Source organism: Vanessa atalanta, chromosome 24, assembly GCF_905147765.1.
Source record: "Vanessa atalanta chromosome 24, ilVanAtal1.2, whole genome shotgun sequence".
NCBI classification, from domain to species: Eukaryota; Metazoa; Arthropoda; class Insecta; order Lepidoptera; family Nymphalidae; genus Vanessa; species Vanessa atalanta.
This window is the reverse complement of record NC_061894.1, coordinates 8,456,063-8,476,399: the sequence shown is the minus strand read 5'-3', so window position 1 is coordinate 8,476,399 and position 20,337 is coordinate 8,456,063. Positions and strand designations below refer to the sequence as shown.

General features: G+C 33.7%; 1 protein-coding gene across 2 annotated transcripts in view; it reads left to right on the top strand.

Annotated features, from left to right (window-relative positions):
• LOC125073496 (oxidative stress-induced growth inhibitor 1-like) overlaps positions 1–20,337 on the top strand; it is a 51,702-nt gene that overhangs the window by 1,017 nt on the left and 30,348 nt on the right. Inside the window, exon 1 of one of the 2 annotated variants that reach the window (XM_047684350.1) lies at positions 14,425–14,540. The exons of the other annotated variant lie outside the window; for it this stretch is intronic. The gene's annotated coding sequence lies outside the window, so the exon portion shown is untranslated. Of the gene's footprint in view, positions 1–14,424; positions 14,541–20,337 lie in introns of those variants that run through there. 2 annotated transcript variants of the gene reach the window in all.

Genomic DNA, 20,337 nt, shown 5'->3' with positions numbered 1-20,337 from the left:
TAGTAGTAGATGTATCAGTCAGTTTGATGAATGGACTTATTTATTAAAATAAGTCCATTCATCAAACCGATTAGCCACCAACCAGGGAAGAAAAATCAGTCTTGTATACTCACTCACCCTTTAAACCAAGACACATAAATCCAAAATAGTAATATTAATGCTTGGGTGATCTTTATAGCTACCTTAAATAGTTTAACCACCATTCAATTTATTAGGAAGCAATTCTTGAGTTCTGTCATTAGTCTGAAAGACCATACATAAAATAGATTATCGATAGATTAGTTATGTTTAGGCTAAAACAATCGCATCAAACATGGATCACTTATTATGATAAAGTAAATTAACATTTAGTAAATTTAATTATATTATTATTACATAAATAATCACAGAAAAACTCTATTATTACATAAATTTTCAACAAAAACAGTTAATTCAAAAGGTTTATTTTCTTTACTCAAACTGAATGATTATGAATCTATATATTTTGATAGTTGAGATTTAAAATCATAATTATTACAATCGTTGGGAGTATGTTGATGATATGTAAAGTTACAGCTTATTCTGACGATATCTCTGGAAGTTACCACTACTAAATAGTGGACATCTGTCATTGTTCACTTGTCTGCCTTTTAGATAAAATAAAAAGTAATAACGAAAGATAAAGTCAAGTAATGTATATTATATGAATGAAAACATCCATTCAATAAGCGTATAGTCCTATAAACATATCTGAGAAATTGTTTTATAAATAGTGTTAAGTTTATTACATGAACTTAAATGATATTGTATTACTATAAGCATCGTCCAGATTGAAATGAAACTATAACAGAAGTAGGTGTCACATGTTATATATTATTACATAAACAGTTCCAACACATAGATTTGTTATTGCTCCATTACTAAATAATACAAAGCAATTGTTTCCAAATTCGAACTGAAGAAAAAAAAAAAGTTAAGACTAACATACCAAAGAGTTTTTATATAAAATGATTGTCTCAAAGTAATTTATCTTAATTTGGTTCTTGAACATGAATTTTCTGTTCTTGATTACTATATAATTATCCTTGTTTATAATAACGATATGCATTGCTAGTACAAATAGTAACAATACACTTTATAACTAATAAATATATATTATTTCCTATTCAATTTGTTATTTCATTGTATACTTTTTAATATGTCCTTTCCTGCATAAAATTCTGAATATCTTGAATAATTGTAAGCTTTGCTTGATTGTGCAAACTCATCTGGGTAAGTATCACCCATTTATAAAATAATCTACCTCTCAAGCTTTAATAAATACTAATTATTGTGTTCCTGTTAAAAGGGTGAGTCAGTGTAACTAACTTCCGGTACAAGGGTCTTATGACCCTTTATCTCAGTTCCCAAGGCCATAGGCAATGTAAGAAACCATTTATAATTTTTATAGTGCAATATCTATGCCCATTGATGACTATAATCACGTGGCTAATTTGCCCATCTAACAATGAATAGCATGAAAAAAGAATGTAAATATTAATTTTTGCCGGATGGTACCTGATCAGAGAGATGGGGAAGACCCACAGATCTGCGTGACTCAAGTTTTATCACATAATTGACACGTATTCTACCTGATTAGATAAAAACAGGTGATCTTACTGTCTCAACTGATATAAGCTTGGAATAAGATCAATAGATAAAAATGACGATTTTTATGACTGGGTTTTTTGGGTATGTTTTCCGAATTATACGATAAAATACTGTTAAGGCTAGTTGCAAATCTAAAGTGACTTTAAACATCTAGTCGATCTATTTATACGATTAGGCTTGATATTCAAGGTCTCCTCATGATAAGCACAAGGGAAAAATAACATACGAGATATTTATACTAATATTATTACTACGAAACTCTGTCTGTTACCTCTATCCGCTTATCGTTCTTAAATCGTTAAACCGATTTGGTATGGGGATAGTTTGTGTTCCGGGAAGGATATATACTTCTTTTATTAATTCATCTCTCGAGAGGCGGAAAATTGGTTTGTACTTGAAAGTTTTATAAATTTCACACGGGTAAAAGCGCGGGTTCAGCTAGTTTTACGATATTACCAAAATGAATACTGATACAAAAGTCATTTACAAAATTTAAAGGCATTAAATACATATGCAGTAAGATAAATTATATTTTTTCCGCTGCGTGTGATGTACACAAACCCAAATAGAGAAACATCAAAGCATATAGTATTCATGCTCCGGTTACAGAAACAAGTAGAGAGCGAGAGAGAGAGAGATGTTGGAAAGAGGTCATGGTGGCTTAAAAGAACACCGTACCGTTGGTCACAGTATTCAAGCAATATCAAGAAATTGAGAATTTTTTGATATTGCAGATCTGACTGCATATCGAGACACGATTTATACTTAGATCAATATATATGACGATTTATATTCAGATAAATATAACAGGACCATAAGATTTATCGGAATCCAATTGAAGATTCAGGAGTAAGTGTTATAGCCATCGATCACGCAAGCCAAGTCCCGTTAAAAACGCCCGTAATAAAAGTGCTCCTTTTATCGTTCATCATTAAAACAGTACAATCAATACGTCGTATCGTGTTAAATGTTAAACTTTATATTGAATAATTCGTTAATCCAAGAATTCGATTCTGTATTGGTATTCTGTATCTGTAACTTATTACCGGTCACGTGAGTCGGTTGTCACCATTTCACGAGTGAGGTGCAAAGCGAATTCTTACAGAATCGCACTGCTGTATTATTTACCATTATAGAAGAAAATATCGTATTCATATTCTATTTAATCGTTAACATAATAACTAAGTCATGCAAAATTTTTATAAAAAGTAATCTTATGACTTCATTCATTTCACTTGACGGGGTTGCTTATAGTAAACCCGTCTTGGTAGGTCAAATCATCATATGGTCACACCGACAGACAGAAATGCTGAGTAATGTTGCATTTTTAAGATTTGTGATTGTTAGTACGCCAACTACAGGCGCAGGTAACATCTTAATTCCCAATTTTGGTGACGAACTGATGATGTTAGGAATGGTAAATGTTTCTTACATGAAGACTACTATCATATGATCTATTTACCTCCGTATGTAAGTGTTTTTTGTAAGCTATTAATCGATACGACACATTCACTTATGGTACTAGACCAGTTCTTGAGACAACAACTGGATAAGGTTAAAACTCAATCGGAAGAACGTTCCGTGAACGTATGAAATTCGAACAAAAACAAGTGTTCACTTTTGTTGTAAAAACTAGTCTGTACGCGACTTTGTATCCATTGAATTACTGTTTACGTGTGTGTCTGATTATACGAGTTCTTAAGGCGAGGTTCGACGTTGACAAGGCATCTAAGTCTGAAAATCTGATGATTTTTTTAAAGTTTACTACATTTTTCTATGGTAAAATGTTTCTTAAATGACGTATCGATTCCCTAGCAAAGCTCATTTAAAACCTTAAGTATCTAATGTATGTTTATCTGCAAAAAATAAATATAACGCATTTAATAGTGAGTTTGGACGGACGCGGATCGTGATTTTCTGAAACCATTTCTCCTTAAAAGAAAGCGAGTAATTAAAGTTTCTTCACAGAATGAGAGAAATTGCACATTAGGGGTACTGTTCTATGTATATACCTCGATTAAATCATAATTACCATGGAAAATATATTCTTTGTTTATATTTCGCAGAATATAATCTATTTCTGTTTGCGATAAATATTTTAAGATAAGATAAATATTTCTTGCAGCACAAGCTGTTCTCCGCTGTGCCGTAAACGTCTTTTTTTTTTCTATAAATCCAGTTACATGTTAAAATTAATGACGATCACATTCGAATCAAATTGTGATGACGTAACAAAAAGGCAGACATAGTATCACAATTATAATATTGGTAAATATTGTGTACAATAAACTGCGTAATGCTTTGCTAAAATGGGATAAGCTTAGTTTTTTAAGTTAGTTGAATGTATAAAAACCTTCGATGTACAATTTTAAGTCTGTGGTAATCAAACTACGATAATTTGAGTAAGTTGCTCGATTTTCTGGAAATTAGTAAAATTAAATAATAAAAGTTAAAAAGTCTTATATATTGGCTAAAAATTTGACCGAAATTATTGCGGTTGAGTTTCATGTATATTATTGGACATTCTTGGAAATCCGAAACTGAAAGAAAACAGTTATTTTTGTAATAAACTGTGTACCCCTATTGATATTTTAATTTTACAGGATAAACTGTATCCCGAGATTATATTCATTTGCACATTTTAAACTTCAAATTTGAAGAACATGCATCCCCTCAATCCTATCTTACTTGGTGATAGAGCTTTGTGCAAGCCCGTCTGGGTAGGTACCACCCACTCATCACATATTCTACCGCCAAATAACAATACTCTATATTGTTGTGTTCCGGTTAGAAGGGTGAGTCAGCCAGTGTAATCACAGGCACAAGGGACTAAACATCCCATTAGTTCCCAAGGTTGGTGGCGCATAGGTGATGTAAGGAATGGTTAATATTTCTTACAGCGCCTTTGTATATAGGCGGTGGTGACCACTTACCATCAGGTGGCCCATATACTCGTCAGCGAACCAATGCCATAAAAAAAGAAAAAATCTTAACCCCCTTTGAATGGCTGAATATCTGAAGTTTTACTGAAATTGACCCAAGAAAATATATGAATACATTTATAGGGTTTTAATCAAAATATAAACATTCTCCGAAATTATTTTAACGTCGCTAGCGCTCGCTCGCTACCGCTAGACCGAAATTAGTTTCAACACTCAAAGTATATAACGGAACTAATATTTACATTGTAAACGTTATCGATAACTTAGAAATTAATGTTTACATTTTCTTTACACGGCATAATCGTGTACCTTCGTAATTACAAGGAAATATTAACTTTAATTGAATGCGTTAAAGACGTATTCGTATTAAGGCGTTCTTGTAAAACATGGCGGGCGTCCTATTTAATAACAAAGTGATGTTATGGTTTCCAGCGATTACAAGATTACTTCAACCTACTGTCTACTTGGTTGTACCACTCAATCATTACATATTCCGAGCCATAAACAAAGTATTGCTTGTGTGTTGGTTTGGTCAGTGTAGCTACCATCCCAAAAGGCATATCATCTTATTTCCTAAGGTTGATGGTGCATTGTCTATGTATGGTCGATGAATGTTGCTTAATGGTAGTGCCCTTGTAAGTACTTATTATCAAGTGGTCCATTGGTAAGACTGCGTTCCTTTTCGAATAAAAAAAGCTTAACTCCTTATGCCTTTGTATCTAAACGCAATAAAAAAAGTTACCACATGGTTCAAATACATCGTCAAACACTTTATACGAATGTCTTGGTCGTTTTTTTAGTAATTTCTATTGTATCTTAATGAGCCATTGGCTCGAACACGTGTATCTTGTTCTGCGTAAGCACCATTGAATTTTTGTGTAGGTATTTATTTATCTTAATTAGTTTTGAGGTTTATCTCATGTACTGTGTGAAGAAAAAGTCATGAGTCATGTGAGTTAATGACGTCCCCATAATTTAAGAGTTTCGATTTTAGGGTAGGAAATGGGAGATGTATTTTTGAACAAGTTTTACCAGTACGAGTTCGAAACGGTACTAACTATTAATGAAAATATGAATTCATATTAGTATTTGTAAATATTGATCCGCATTTGTATAAATAACGTCCGTCCAAGCATCTTGTTGACAATGTTTTATGACGTGACCTAATCTTATATGGTCAAGTTCAAGACTTAATCGTTATCAGCAAGATTTCCGCTCAGCCACGGATTGATGCACGGTTAATGGCGGAAACGACCAGACGTTTTTCTTCGGTCAATATTTAGCGTCAATGTTTTTTTTTTTATAATATTGGTAGAGAGGTGGGCAAATGAATGGATTCCAAAATGAATTGATAGAAAAAGAAAATTAGTACGTAAAATGCCACTCAAATCAGTTAACCTTTTTCGCTCACATATATTGTTTTTGATCTGAGATGGCCGTAGATAGGCAAGCATCACTGAATTTCCATCTTTTTAATTTCTGTTTATAATTCATGTCTTGCTCGGCTGAAAGAAAACTTCGTAATGGAGGTTCCATGTGTCTCATTTTAATGTAATTCTGTAACATCTGTGTCGCATTCAAGCGTCGTGTTGGAACTAGCTCTAAACCTTCCCCTCCAAGCTGGCTGTTAATGTTTTAAGCAATATTAGTTGCAAAAGCCAACACCTCGCAGCTGGACTCTCCTTTTAGGCTTGGAGCTTATTCCACCAAGATGCTCAAATCCGCATTAATGGATACAAATGTAGTCAATTTTCATATGATAAGTATTGGTTTCCTCGCGATGGTTTCCTTCGCCGCCGAACAGGAAAATAATTAAAACCAAACATGTAAACTAAAGAGATGTTTGCCGGGGCTTATATCCGCGATCATCGGTGAAGAGTTACATTTTGGCTGACAGGAAAAATAATAAATAGAAAATACTAATACTAGATAATAAAAAAACACAACAAGTTAACACAACATTGCTGGTAACAGACTATCACATGAATAGCTACTAATATAGATTAACCTTGGTATTATTTTACAGTCATCCAATAATCCCACACAGTGCCTCTATGGTAACTATATATATGTACACACGAGTACATTGACACTAACTAATGGTACACGTAAAAAATATTACCAGTTTGGATTGCAAGAATACAATAATCGCAATCTGACCAAAAAATTGGCTCCGAATTAAGAAAAAAAAACAATACCAATGTACATTGAAACATTAATAATTACATCATTATATGGATGATAACATAATTACGCATAATCACATACATGCACGTAATTCTAAGCAAGGTACTTATTTAATACGTAAGCAGATTGGCGAATTAACTTAATGCTCACCACCTCCTTAGACTTTGGTACTGTGAGAAATATTAATCGTCCATTAAATCGTGGCTGACCAAGTCTGCAAACCGAAACACAACAATTCCAGGTATTGCTTTGTAACAGTAGCACGTGTGATGTATTTGCAGTACTAATGAATATCCTTACCAAACTTATTATTTACCGTGTGATCGATGCCTAGGCGTACAATGTTGAATGCACGTCATTCCTCCCTCCCGACGATGACGGCGTTCTAAGCCGAGGCCCGGCCTCACGTGCATACTCTGAGCCCTTAAGTGGGTCCTCAAAAACCAGGCTTGAGTATTTTAACTTGCCTTCCCACCCAGTGACGCTGTAGATGCCATTAGGGCCAAAAGCATAAACAGTTTGAAAAAAAAAACTTGCAGTACTAGTTTACGGGTACAGCTTAGTAGTCCAAAATGCTAATGAGATACAGCTTTTGTCAAATATAAAATGTTTCTACCAAGATGCGTCTCTGTAAATTGATAGATTCACCATACCAAGGTAGGTATGGTGAATCTATCAATTTACAGAGACGTTTATTCACCTTCGTCTCTTTCCTTTGAGAAGTAGTTTTGGAGTTTGGGATGGTGATATAAATGTGAAAGATTTTTTTTTGAAATGAGACACATGTAGGTTTCTCACGATGTTTTCCTTCACCGACTGCGAGATGAATTAAGCACATAAAAATTCAGAGGTGCTTGTCTTTGGGGACCGCAATCATCGGTTAAGATGCACGCGTTCTAACCAATGGACCATATGAACTGTAAATTCATGACCTCTTTACAAATCAATGATGAACAAAAAAATATAAACGACATCGTCATCAATATGTAAACATGAATCAGAGTATCTCGGAGATTTATTATTTACAAAGGACAATTTTAGCTTTGATTAGATCTCATCATATGTGAAGATAATGAGAAAAAACGGCAATTTACGTATGATTGCATAAATACACACAACATTTTAACACAAACCTGTTATAACATGTCTGTTGGATGTTTTTTGTTGATACGATGACTTGCACGATATGGCTGCTTGGACACTTGGCTAATGATTGATTTGAAAACAAGAAATATAGAAGATTACAGAAGATTTGAAGATTATGTTATGTTGTATATGTATTAGGTCAGAGAAATCTATAGTAATGTTAGAAAGCTTATGAGTATGTTTGACTGCGCTAATCTTTGGAACTAGCAGACGGACAGAATGTCGCTCGACTAAAAATGTATACAAAAGTAATGTAGCTTGTATACATCGCATGGCTGGACAAAGGCTTTCTTTCTTCTGGAGTCGCCAGCTTTTATTTGGAATTTATTTCACAATGCTGCTCCAATGGGAACAGCGCACCAAACCAAACCGATACAGCTTGGGAACCTTCAAGAAAAGAGCGTACCCCTTCCTTGAAAGGCCGGCAACGCACCTGCAAGGCACCCCGGTGTTGCAGATGTCCATGGGCTGTGGTAGTCACTTTCCATCAGGTGAGCCTCCTGCTCGTTTGCCATCTATCACAAAAAAGATATATGGATACACCTGTCGTATATTAATTTTTCAATGTTTTATTGGTTCTAAGTAACCATACCATATATCTTCAATGTGATCCCAACCTTGGGAACTAAGATGTGATGACTCTTGTCTATGCTATTACTGTGGTTTACTTACCCTTTTATACACAACGATACCCAGTCGAACTCGGAGTCCACCAGGGTAACCAACACATTTATTCTCGTGGTTTCCTTTTTCATAGGCTTTTTATCACTACGATACGGCGAGGACAAAGCAGAAAAGTTTATCGTACATGAAACCGCAAGGAACATGTGTACATCATATTTGATAGAACTGTATTATTGCTCTCTCTCTTTTTTATGCGTGTAGTAAAAAGGATAGAATTTCTTGTTTTATTTCTGTCAACATAATTTTTTCACCAATGACGTTTGGCAAATTTTACGGAAGTTCAAGCAACTTCGTCTCTCTTCGGGATGTTTTTAACAAAGTAGTAATAATCACGCAACAGCGTCATAATATATTTACAACAATATTATGTATAGTCACAGTAGCATTGATCACTTTGATAAAATCAGTGATAATCATTGTATGTGCACAAGAAGTAAGGATAAGCTTATAACGCCAAGTTTCCGACTCTGCAAAGTCAATAAATCATTCTTGGGGCAAGATATCCGTTTCTATAATAAATTCCACTGACATTTTTAACTTTGCCGTTTCATAAATTCAAATCATTTGTAAAAAATACATTGGTAAAGAAGACATATTATTCCATACAAGATTATATCGATGATAAAAAAGGGTGGAGTTAATGCTTGTTGACTCCCAGACAGGAGACATAACACACATATATATAATTGTATTTAACTAACATGACTGTATTTTTAGATGTTGAAAAAGAGTAACTACTGAGTTTCTTGCTGGTTCTTCTCGGTAGAATCTACATTCCGAACCTGTGGTAGCTTTACTTAAAATAGTTTGTTAAATGACGATTCAAAAAAGCTTGTAAAAGCCTACTTGAGTAAACTATATTTTGATTTTGACTATTTAATAAATGTTTGTAATAAATTATCCTTCCGAAACAATGGTGGCAAAAAATATTGTATAAATAAAGTGTACGGTAAGTGTATTGTAATCATTTTACAATAAAAGTTTTATAGCGTGTTTAAGAATTCAAGTGCATTGTGATGTGAGATTTACCAATTACAGTATAACCGAGATTGCTCAGTGATGCGAGTCATACCAATGACTGCGGTTTCAAACCTAAGCAGCCCAATGCTTCCAACTTTTAGACTACTAATTGTATTACAACAGAAAATTCTAATAACCCGTTGAACCAGAACTTCGAGACATTAAGTGATAAGTACTAAACAAAAGTGGCAGTTTAATAAAACAAAGACGATATAGTTGTTAAAAGAAAATAAAAAGTTCTGAATCTGTATAAATGTTTTGTAGAGATTGCAACAATCGATATAATCACGGCCTTACCAATGAACTGGGCGGAAGTATTAATTGAACTTGTTTTAAATCGCACAGATTATTAATAATGTCGAAGCACAACATTTGATGACCTTGTCGACATTATCTGTATTATTTATTTAATATATACATCTAGCTAATGGAGTCTGATGATTTGTTCAAATGTACGTGATCAATAAATGAATCAAGAAAATATGAACTTGTTTTATTATATTACTGATACACTTTGCTGGCGTTGTGGCAGTTGTTCGACATGCCCAGCAAGTACTCCAAAGAGTAACTACCGAAAAGCCGGTGAACAAAGGTCCAGGAAGCAGCATAGATGTCTGACCTACACCCCGAATTTGACATACAATTTTATATTACTTAAATTTCAATTTTGTGGTCCTTATTCTAATAATCCTGTCATTACATTAAAAAGTGTAAGACTTAATTAGAATGTATAACCTTATATTAAATATTATATGAGTTATTATTATTTGTATATTACAGATGAGTATCTGTCGTTTTTTTTTTTTTTTTTATTGCCCGGGAGGGCAAATGACTCTGCTCCACTTGATGGTAAGTGGTAGTAGAGTCCAAATGCGACGACGGCTAGTGCAGTTGGGAAAGGTGATCTGCTCTAGCCGCCCCCGCCTTGCCGGCCCGCAAGATGCCTCTTCACGCCTCGCTTGAAGGAACCCAGGTCATAAGAGGAGGGGAATACGTGCGCTGGTAAAGAATTCCATGTTTTGGAAGTGCGGCAAAGAAAAGAGTTGCCAAATTTCTTTGTACGCGATGGAATTGATGTCACAGTTAGGCGGTGACATCGAGAACCAGCACGCGTGGACTTGTGAAGGAAAGGGGAAGCAGGAATAAGGGAGAATAGTTCCTCTGAGCACTCGCCGTGACACATTCGATAGAAAGCGCTGAGTGCCGCTATCTCTCGACGCAATTGTAAAGGCTCGAGGGTGTTGGTGACCTTTACATCGCCAATAATGCGAACCGAACGTTTAATCTAGTAAACTTTATAAGATATTTTTAATCTGGTTACATGACATTGACAGATACTGTCAGTCATGGCGGGAAAATTGATTCTCGAATATATATTTTTAACTGCATATCGAGTAAAACATTATTTAAAATTCATATCAAATTATATAAGACTAACCTAATTAACATTGTTTTATTTCAGAGTTAAGACAAAGTTCTTACTAAAGTAGAATTGTGTAGGTAGGTACCTGCCCACTGTTCCATGATAAAATCAATATTAGTCGAGTCGTTCAGGTAGAATGATTGACATGGTTTCCGAATAGCGAAATGGTGTTTTTTATTTATTTATTTATTTAATTCTCGAATCTCCAACAAAAGATACACACTAAATACATATTCTTAAAATTAAACAATACAATGGTTACAAGTTGTGTGCTCCTTCAATTATAGCCAACCACAGCTTGTACTAAATAATAATTTAAATACAATTAAGATAAAAAGTGAAAAAAAATATACGTAGCAGTAAAAAACTAATATAAATTAGTAACTTAAAAATTAAGATTAGCTTATTAATTAAACATTTCTTTGTGTTAGGTTAAAAGTTTAGTTAGACACACTCTGCTGCTGCCTAGCGATGTAAAAAGTCGCAGGTTCTCGACCCCTTTGGGCTATTGTCGTGCAGGGATAAATAGGAAAATTAGTAATTCGTCAAAATTGGACATTGCGTCCAATCTTTAAAAAAAAAAAACATTAAGTTATTACGTATTACGTACATAGATAAGAATACATCATTTCAATTTCCATTCAAGTAGGATCGCAGTCATCTTTGATATCGTTTACAAGATTAAACGAAGCTGTCGCCGCTATTAATTAGATGTTCGGTGTGGGTGTATCTAGAGTGTCTGGTATATTAGATGTCTAGTGAAGTATCAAACGTCTTGTCAAAATCGTTAAATCTCTGTGAGGTAACACATAAACATATATATGTCGGAAGATTTCTCCTTTGTCATAATAGACATACGTAATATGTAATAGTATAAAAACGGCAGCTTAAAAAAAAATCTGGATTTATATTTTTTTATTGAAGTGAAATAGCTTGAATAATTTTGCTTGGTGGTAGGGCTCTGTGCACGCCTGTTTGGATAGGTATCATCCGCTCATCAGATACTCTACCGCAAAACAGCAGTATTCAGTATTGTTGTGTTTCGGTTTGAAGGGTGAGTGAGCCAGTGTAACTACAGGCACAAGGGACTTAACATCTTAGTTCCCAAGGTTGGTGGCGCATTGGTGATGTGAGGAACGGTTAATATTTCCTACAGCGCCATTATGGCACACACATACACAATACAGGCGGTTGTGACCACTTACCATCAGGTGGCCCATTTGCTCGTTAGCCTACAGATATCATAAAATAAAACAATAGAGCCGTACAAACGAAGGCAGACCAGTAAAGAAAAGACAGTCAATAATGCCGATTTTCAATTGTTTTTTTTTTATAGTTTATTCAACGTTGCACGTCTTATATAACCTTGTACTGAGGTTGAATTTATTATAATCTATAATTCGTTGTATAAATAGTTTCTGATAATGATGGCTTAAAATTGTTTGCGAAATTAACAAAACTAATACCCGTTTAGTGATAAATAGATAAGAATTTAGTTATATTTTCTAAATGAATTTAGTTTATTTGTGTGATATATCAGTATGGAAACAAACCTTAGCCTATTCCAAGGCTATAAACTTTACTTAGTGGTAGGACTTTGTGTGTCCGTCTGGGTATGTACCACCGACTCATCAGATATTCAACAAAACAGCAATACTTAGTACGTTTGTGTTCCAGTTTAAAAAGGTGAGTGAGCCAGTGGCGATGTAAGGACAGGTTAATATTTCTTACCGCCCTACTAATATCCAGTAGTATCTCTCCTTTGCCCGCCAATCTTTACTATAAAAAATAAACTCACGATATTGATCGACATCTTAAATAGTCTGTGGTATTCATTATGATTTCGCGAAGAAATGCCGTTTTGGATGGAATGGAAACTGCGGAGTAATAATAAAGCTGTTAGTTAAGTGGAACAGAGTACCTATTATTACAAATAAAGGTATATTTAATTATTGGAAATCAAATAGTACTTTATAAAAGTAAGCTCGTAAGAGTACCTACATTTGAATTGACATTTTACAAGTATATTTTTTGTATAAATCTGCCCACGGTCGGAATGTAGGTTCTATCGAGAAGAAACGGTAAGAAATTCAGGAGCTCTGATCAATTATATAGTATTATAAATGCGAAAGTAACTCTGTCTGTCTGTCGCTCTTTCACGGCTAAACCAATTTGATGAAATTTTATTTGAAGCAAGCTTGAACTCCAAGGAAGGATATAGGCATACTTCTTATGAGACTACCTCCGTGGTCGAGTAGTGTGTACACCGGTTTTCATGGGTACGTCACTCCGAGGTCTCGGGTTCGATTCCCGGCCGAGTCGATGTAGAAAAAGTCATTAGTTTTCTATGTTGTCTTGGTTCTGGGTGTTTGTGGTACCGTAGCATAACACAAGTGCTTTAGCTACTTACATTGAGATCAGAGTAATGTATCTGATGTTGTCCAATATTTATTTTTATTTATTTACATTTATGCCTAAGACCTGACGAAAAATCACTAAAACGCGAACAAAGCCACGGACGAAATCTAGTTATAAATAAAATAGCTATATTCGTGTATCCTGATCGGAACACCAACTAATAAAAACTCTAAGCTCTCTCATTATAAACGAAACCATGAAACGCTTTTAACGTCAATAGACATAATATCAATTTACAACTGCGAAGCGCTACTCACAATATAATATCAAACACTAAAAGTTTAGTAATTTTTTTTTAAGTTAAACATTACAATAATATAGATGTGTCAATCAAACATTACAATAATATAGATATCATTATTAAGTAAGCTTTATTTATTAATACATTTTGTTTCTAGTTTATTTTTAAAAATAAACATTGTTCTCTTTTTAAAGTTACAAAGTCAGAAACAATCTATAATAATGTGTCTAACAAAGTCGAATGCACGTTTTTAAATTTGGAACGAAACTAACCTATTGAGAAACAGTTCAAATATAAATTACAATTTTAAATTCGGAAGTCAAGTGTCGTACTTCGCTTTGATCATTTGAATCCATAGAACAGAAAAAAATAGATGTGGCATAAATATGATTCTCGTATAGAATTGCACAATAGTAAAATTATATGGCGCAGTCTACAGTTAGTGATTTTTTTTTTAAATCTTTGTAATATATATTTTTACTAATAAACAAGTGTATTATTAATGTTTATGTTGCCTTCGTATTATTTTGTTTCCACTGCAATTAAGCACGTGACAGAAAATTTAAATTACAAAGTTACACGTAATTGCAATTAGTCAAAATGACCAAAATTTTTCGTCTGTGTTAGTCTAGCCGTCGCGGTCGTTTCATATCTTGCTAAATATAATTGATGTCATTTGTAAAGCTGTATGTTCCGAGGTTGAGTCAGAACATGATTAAAATAATCAGTTGTCGCGTGAACGCGTTGGAGAGCGCACGTATCGTTTGTTGCTAAATCTGTTCTACGTTGTTCTAGTGTTTTAATTGGTTTCTGAAAAGTTTATTAAAGTGATTAAGAATATTATTAATACGTGAGTATTTTTTTTAATGAGGCTTTCACTGTAGATTTTATATTATTTGTATTTAGAGATTTAGAATTTTGTTCCAAGGAATATTTAGATATTTTTTAATTGTGGAAATAATATGTAATTATTATTTTCTACACAAACTAATATTCCAGGTTACATGCAGCGTTTTGTGCGAAATGCAATGCATTTTGTTTTGCGTCATTGGATATTTTTATTAAATGTGAAAAACAGATTTTTTTGGCTAACCTTAGTCAATGTTAAGGTATTTTTTTTTAATTTTTCCAATTTTGACGAATATTTTTGGGTAGCTTCCAAATAATGAAAAAATATTCAATTACAATTTAATTATTTTTCATAAAGAAATGATAAATTAAAACCAATAATGTGTAATTAAAATCTTCATCTGATTTAATTATAGGTTTGAGTACATATTTTCAAATATTATAAAGAAATCAAATTTGTTTGTATGCTGATGGGTATTATCTGGAACTTGTAGATAAATTCCAAAAATATTTTCACTGGAAGATAGATATTCCTGCGAGCTATGGGTTGTAAAATATAACTTTCTTTCGAGCGAAGCCGGGCCGCGTCGCTAGTAGGTAGTAATAAATATATTGTGAAATAATAATTTTCATTAGTCACCTAGACTCTCTACTAATATTATAAATGCGAAAGTAACTCTGTCTGTTAACACTACACGCTTTAACCGCTGAACCGCTTTAGATTAAATTTGCTACGTTCATAGTTTGAGTTCCAGTTAAGGACATAGGCTTTTTTTTTTACTTTATAGAAGTTTTTTTTTTTTCTTTTATATATTTTAATATTAAAACAAATAATATTAAGGACAATAGGAAATTTATTAAAATAATAATAGTACTTTAAAATTGTATTTGATTTTGATTATTTGTACATATAAGTAAAATACTTGATTTAATTATATATATAGTACACTAACCCGTATTTCATTATATATACAATAAATAAATATTAAAAAAAAAATATAAGGTCTTAATAATCAGCAAGGTTGCTAGAATATGTGACGGTCGCTTTTCCTAAATTATAAATTAAATTAGATGCTTATATATACAATAGAGTTATTCGATAGATGGTTATTACAAATACGTCTGATACGACTTGATACGACTTTGGAACGAGAAAAGAGCGTACATGCCTTAAAGGCCGGCAACCTGCAAGCCCCCGGTGTTGCAGATGTCCATGGGCGGTGGTAATCACTTTCCATCAGGTGAGCCTCCTGCTCGTTTGCCCCCTATAACATAAAATAATATATAATATATTTAACTTGTAGTGGTTGTATTGGGGATTTTTTTTATATAATTTGTGATTAAAATTTTATTAAAAGTAGTTAAAAAAACCAAGCCAGAATTTAACCAACTTGGTGGTATAACCAATTATTTTCAAAAGTAAAGGAAACCTTAATCCAGTTGAACATGTAAAGGCAGGTAATTAAAAAGGTTATAATAGTAAAAGGAAGCTTGGATTGAATGCCACTGTTGAGAAAATTATCGAAAAGTGTTTTACATTAACGCTCAAATGTTCGTAAATAAACAAATTATAATTTAAATCGCCGTAGAGCTCCGCTTAAGTCTGTAAACTGATAGAACTATTTGTAACTATAAGATTTTAAATTAACATGCTTATTTTGATTAGTACAAGTAGTTAAAACTTGTTCACGAAACAAGACGTTCGTATATAATGTCGAAATATCGAGCACCATCAAAAAAAAGTAAAAAGCTTGGTAAATAGCATGTTTTAAGTACTTATTTGTAACTGATCTGTGTTTAATTATCCGTTATTATTTGTGTATAATCCTCTACGTCTTTCAAATTGATGATTTAATTTTTATATATTATGAATTGATAATGATATCAGGAAGCCAATTATAACGTAATTATCGCTGATAACATATATATCTGAGTGAAAATAACTTGTCATGATTGAATGATATTTTTTGTTGACAGACTAGCTTCCTGCCCCGACTTTGTTAGGGTATTTTTTTTATATACCTGTAGCTGGACCTACAACGCCCTTACACCATTTACCACCTTTAGGAGCTAAGAAGTTATGTCCCTTATGCCTATAGTTACACTGGCTCACTCATCCTTCAAGCTGGAACATAACAATGTTAAGTATTGGTTTAACGGTAGAATATCTGATGAGTAGCTAGTACCTACCCATTCGGGCTTCCACAAAGCTCTACCATCAAGTAAAAAATCATACACAGTTAACTCCTATCTGTCCCTACCTACCTAATGTCCTGCCCTAAATGATAGCTGCTGACACTGAGCCTTAATGATGATGACGTTATAAAATAAACCTATGTAGCGAATTTCAAATTTCTAAACTCAGCAGTATCGGCTTCAAATTCAACTGGATAAGGTCCCAACTTTAAAATTAAGTAACTGTTCGCTCAACTAGAACTACTCTCTTTTTTTTAATCTTAAATTTTTGTAAATATTATGGTATGTTTTTACACTCCAAGATTTTTGAAAGATACATTTTTCAATGTTATTCACTATTTGTTTTGTGTTCTGAATACATATCAATGAAAATTACGCCGTCTTGAATTTGGTTCTTAAAATATATCTAATTATGAAGATGGTTGCAGGGCTTATTTCGTAGGAAACATATTTTGTAGAAGATATGAAGTACTCTTGTACATTGTCTTCTTTGGCAATGTACTTGTAAAAAATATTTTTAAATCTTTTTTTTAAATGAGGTTCTATATATGTAAAAGTCTTATTCGAAGAATAATTAACGGAATCGTTGTCTTCATGCACTTGGGGCTTTACTGATAACCAAAACGGAGTTACATTATGAGTCCACTTTTTGGTGTCCACCCATCGACACATTACAATTGTACTTGCTAATTACACAAGTGTTTGAAATAAAGATGCGCTTATTAAAAGGTCAGATGACTAATTACCCTTTGGAACAAACTCATTAAAGAATGGATCTTCTAACAAATTTACAATTATCAGCATTAATATCACCTGTCGTCGTTATATATCCTTCCTGGGGGTTCAAGCTTGTTTCATATCGAATTTAGTTTAGAGGTTAGGCCGTGACACAACAACCGACAGACAGAGTTACTTTCGTATTTATAATATTAGTGTTTGTATTAGTTAACAATAAAATTTTCACTTTTTTAAACAAGCCATTTAGTATCTAGCAAGACAAATTATGCGTAGGTTTTCGCCTTTCCTACTTATATTGTACGTCAAATATACAAAGCTTGTTGACAGAAAACACGAAATTGAATTATTTTCGAAATTTAATTAAACTCAAATATGATTTAATAGAGAACTCTGCCTTGAAATTGAATTATTGAGCATTCAAATTTTACCCTGTCCAGGTTGAATGCTATTCGCAGAGGTCCAATAATATAAGTACATAATAGTAAGCTATATTAATATCGAAAAGTCGCAGCTCTCTTTGTCGGACACCCTGTGATGAATTTCAGTCACAAATTTTAGTTTGCGTATGTCGTATTCGACTTGATTTAGGCTACTATACTTTTCAGTGCTGGGTGTGTATGCCAGTTTAACTACAGTCACGAGGGACTTAACATTTTAGATCCCAAGGTTGGGCGTATTTTCGATGTAAGAAATGCTTAAAAATATTTAAGCGCCAATGTGAAATGACATTACTAAGCCTTCAAAAAATATTCCCAGCTATGCTACTGTACTGAACAACGTAACACATATTTAATGTAATCACTGTTCTGAGTTAACGATTGTCTCGTCGTGTACTTAGCTAAGATTGCAATCGTCTGAAATTAATGACTTCAATTACTGTGCATTAAATTACATGCATAGCCTAAACTCTGTACTCAGACAATGTTGATTTTTGAGACATTGAAAATTGTTGAACAGCTTTGTCAATTTCCATCGAGTCGTTCAAAGCGTCATTGTTTTTACAGCACAAAGGTGACATGATAATGTAAACCTTTCGAGGTGAGAAAATTGAGTGAAAAACGCAAATATATTTTATTAACGTCTCCGCTCAAGCCGCAACGCGTTGTACTAATGCCTTTGTAATATACATACACATATCTAATTTCCATACATTCTGGTGGTTTCTAAAAGGTCTTCGTTGGTATGTAATTATGTCTGCGCTGTATTGATTATCTAGAGGGCATGAGGGGTTAAAGGTGGGGTGAGGTGACGATACAAATTATATCAAATCAATAAAAATATCTAGTAACAATGCTGTTATTACACATGTGTTTTATATGGGGCGCAGAGCTCGTAGTACTGACGGCCGTTGGAACCGAAAAGTTCTCGAGTGGCGACCACGGAACGGAAAACGCAGCGTGGGCAAGCCCCTTACATGGAGGGCTGACGATTTGGTAAGGGTCGCTGGAATCCTCTGGATGCGGGAAGCGCAAGACCGTCTGTTGCAGTGATATTTGGGGGAATCCTTTGTCCAGCAGTGTTCTCCTGGCTGAAATGATGATGTTAATGTTATTTTATTTATAAACCTAAAAGGTATTTTCTTTGCAAAATGATAATAAAATTATTTTAAATCTACTAATAATTTATTTAGAGTGCTTCGATTTGCTAAAATTTACAAGCATTTGCCAGAAAAGCGTTGCCAAAGATTTAATCCGAATGTGATGACATAATATTGGTACCATCTCAAAACATATTAGATAACAAAATATTATATATCTTGTATCCATCTTATATGATTCCGCATTATCTAAAGGAACTATGAGCATTTAGATGATTAATATTTATTCAACCATCACTGATTAACTGTTCATAAAATGTGTAGCCAAAAGTTGGCCCTCACGTAGAGGCACTATTAAAGTAGTATGGTGTTTGGGAGTGTCAAGTTGTCACGCACATCGACATAATAAAATAGGCCCGTTTGTTTTAGTTCTTTTGTAGTCCGAAACTCTATTTATAATCTAAGTTTACATATCTTTTACAGTCTGAATATATTAATAACGATGAATAAAGTATTGCTTCATTTCGTTTTATTGCTACAATATAAGTCAACACTTTGCAGCACGTGTCTCTTTCTGGAATTGCGGAACTTAGCGGAATCCATATTCTGATTAATGCCCATCATCCAAGGCAAGCCCTGATATCCGAGTAACCGAGGACTATCGCGAAACTGCCATCGATTGATGTCATTGATACACAACGTGTTAGGTGTCTTAATATCGATGGCTTATGATTGATAGATAAGTTATTCGTTGTGCCTACTTCAGACTCCTCATTTGAATACAGGATCAGGCTCTTCAGCGTGATGACAGGGATCTCCTTCTGAACGATTTTTGGCGACAGCCTGTCTCAGGGGAGATTATCCAACTTGTACACCAGTATTTGCGCAAAGTTGAGTGCATTACCTATTACCTAGCTCTTTAATTCGATGGAACTGCAATGCGACGTGGTTAAAACTGCCAAATCCCCAGTCCTAGGCTGTTATTGAAAATATAACTTTGTCAACCCAACCTGAAATTTGGATTCAAGACCTCGTGATTTGAAGCAACATAAGTTACTAGACTAGACCAACAAAAGTCTACTACAATTTCTTACATCGATTGCAGTGTTAGTTTCGCATATTAATTTTGACGCTTACCAATTTTGATGTTTTTGTAATTCCTAAAACAATAAACAGGTATTATCGTTTATCAAGGAAAATACTTTAGTAATTACAAATGGACTTATACACACAGGTGTACTGACCTGCCTATTTACGAAGCGCAGCTCAGATATTCATACGAAGAATTTACAGGTCCTTCCCGTTTTATACTACATAACCGATGCAC